The following is a 3,108-nucleotide window of genomic DNA, read 5'->3' on the forward strand; positions in this document are numbered from 1 at the left end:
TGATTTCCATTATTCTATCTTCCATATCACTGATTCGTTCTTCTGCATTATTCATTCTGGTTTTTACTGCCCTTAGTTCCGTTTGCATCTCTGCAAATGAATGTTCTAGTTTTTCTTGGCTCCTCCTTCTATTTTCTAGTTCCTTTCTGAGGGTATCTGCATTACTGTTCATATCTTCTCTGAATTCCTTCACTATTTCTCTTTTGAACTCCAGGTCTGTCAGACTGCCGAGATCTGTTTCATTGTTGACTGTTTTAGGTGAGTTCTCCTGTTGGTTTGACTGGGGGTGGTTTCTTAGCTTCTTCATCTTGCTTGTTGTTTTCTTTCTCCTGAGGGAGTTGTACTCTCCGTTATTGGGCAGTGTTTGCCTTGTCACTGCCGTGGAATATTTCCTGAGGGCTGGCATTGTTGGTCAATCTTTTTTGAGGCAGTGTGGCTTTTCTGGAGTGTTGATGGGGCTAACAGTGTTTCTTTGAAGCAAAGGAGGGCTTCCTGAGGGCAGACAGGACTGGGAGGTCCACACCACGATGGTAGCAGATTTCACTTGGTCAGGCAGAGCTTGCTCTGGTGTTTTTAGGCTGTGGGGTTCTTGCAGGAGGTTGGTGGTGTTGGGCAGCTGTTCCTCAGGAGTGTAGCACCCCCCGGGGGCTGGAGCAGCTATCTGGGTCACTGAGAACCTAAGATGCTCTTCCCTAGGGCAGCCGAACTCAGAAGGATGGCTTGAGAATGTAGGCAGATCTTTTCACAGTCTGGCCAAGCTTGTTGCAGCTTTTCTGGGTTGCAGGGGCTCTTCTAGGGGGCTGGTGGTGATGAGCAGCTATTCTGCGGGAGTGGGGCACCCCCTAGGGGCTTGGGCATGTAGCAGGGTCACTGGAAACCCTAGAGGCTCCTCCCCAGGGCAGCCTGACTCAGAAAGACCGTCTGAGATCTTTTCCCAGCTTGGCCAGGCTTGTTGCAGCTTTTCTGCCTGGAGCCGGCAGTCCTATACAGCTGAACCACTAGGGCACCCCCTGGGGGCTTGGGTGGGTAGCAGGGCCATTGGAAATCGAAGAGGCTCCTCCCCGGGGCAGCCCGACTCAGAAAGACCGTCTGAGATCTTTTCCCGACCCGGCCAGGCTTGTTGCAGCTTTTCTGGGCTGTTATGGGTCCTGCCTGGAGCTGGCAGTCCTATGCAGCTGATCCACTAGGGCACCCCCTGGGGGCTTGGGCGGGTAGCAGGGCCGCTGGAAACTGAAGAGGCTCCTCCCCGGGGCAGCCCAACTCAGAAAAACCATCCGGGAATTAGGCAGATCTATTCACTGCCTGGCTAGGCTTGTTCTAGCTTTTCTGGGCTGCAGGCCTTTTCTCGGGGGCTGGTGGTGTTTGGTGCTACTCTGCGGAAGTGTAGCCCCTCCAAAGGGCAAGCAGGCCTGTGCAGGGACAGCCCCTGCGGTGGTAGGCTTTAGGCAATTGTTGAAGGCAGCCCTCCTGGATGGCAGGCAGCCCCAGGTTCGGTGAGAGCGCAGGGGGTGGTGGGAGTGGGGGGAGGGGATGCACTGGGAAGCACAGCTTTCAGCTAGCTAGTGGGCCTGTAAGCTTGCTGTGGCGTGGGGGGTATTCTGTGGGGACCCACCCCTTCTTCTCTCCCCTCCCCAGCACGGGCGCAGACCAGGCTCTTTTCCCAGGTTCCCTCTGATGTGGCTTTCCACTTCCCCGCCCCTAGAGTATTGCTCCCTTCCTCTGCGACAGCTTTGTTTTCTAGTCTCCCAGGCAGTCTCTGCCCCGTCAAATGGTTTCTAGACCTCCCAAGCAGTTTCCGCTCTGCCCCGCCCCCCCCCCCCCAGCCCGGGGACTATCCTCTGGAGCCTAGGTCTCGGTGCCCAGCCCCTACCCAGGCGTCCCCCAGCCCTTTCTCGGCGACCAACCCTCAGAGGCGAGGTCTCAGTGCCCAGCCCCCACCAAGGCGTCCCCCGGCCCTTTCTTGGTGACTAAACTTTGGAAGCGAGGTCTAGGTGCCCAGCCCCCACCCAGGCGTCCCCGGGCCCTTTCCCGGGGACTAACCTCTGGAGCCGAGGACTCGGTGCCCAGCCCCCACCCAGGTGTCTCAATTTTTGGTGACTGTGCCCGTAGTTCAGATGGTCCGTTCGGTTCTTGATCGGCTTTTCCGTACTCCAACTTACTGCTACACTCTTCTCTGCATCTGGAGATTCCTCTGGTTCGTTTGATCTTTCCCCCTGTAGGTGACTTTCCAGGGTGCGGGATCCCTTTCTCCTCCGCAGTTCCCTTTCGGGAGCGCCCGTCCCGCTTGGATTCACCTTCTCTCACTCTCCTCTTTTCTCCCGTTCTTCCCCGTAATGTCACGAACTTCTTGCCATTATTGGAGTTTAGGTTCTTCTGCCAGCAATTGGTTGCTGTTCTGTGCAAGTCATTTATTCTGTAGATGTGCTTTTTTTTGTTGTGTTTGTGGGAGAGGGTGAGCATGTCCCTCTACTCCTCCGCCATCTTGTCTCTCTCTCCCTGTTTCTATTTTGTAAGTTCTCTTGCATCATTTTTTGTTAGATTCCATATATTAGTGATCTCATATGATATTTGTATTTCTCTGTCTGACTTCACTTAGTGTGATGATTTCTAGGTCCACCCATGTTACTGCAAGTGGCATTATTGAATTCTTTTTTACAGCTGAATAATATTCATATATTTTTATACATATATTATACATATACATACCACATCTTCTTTACACAGTACTCTGTTTATGGACATTTATGTTGCTTCAATGTCCTGGCTATTGTAAATATTGCTGCATGAACATTGTGGTGTATGCATGGTTTTGAACTATGGTTTTCTCTGGACAGATGCCCAGGATAGGGACTGCTGTATTATATGGTAGTTCTATTTTTAGTTTTTTGAGGAACCTCCACAGTGTTTTCCATAGTGGTTGTACCAATTTACTTCCCACCAACAGTGTAAAAGGGCTCCCTTTTCTTTGTACCCTCTCCAGCATTTATTGTTTGTAGACATTTTGATGATGGCCATACTAGCTTATGTAAGGTGATACTTCTAATAATGAGTGATGTTGAGCATATTTTCATGGTATTTTTTGGCCATCTGCATGTCTTTAGAGAAATG

The sequence above is a fragment of the Phacochoerus africanus genome, chromosome 4 (genome assembly GCF_016906955.1).
Source record: "Phacochoerus africanus isolate WHEZ1 chromosome 4, ROS_Pafr_v1, whole genome shotgun sequence".
Lineage (NCBI taxonomy): Eukaryota > Metazoa > Chordata > Mammalia > Artiodactyla > Suidae > Phacochoerus > Phacochoerus africanus.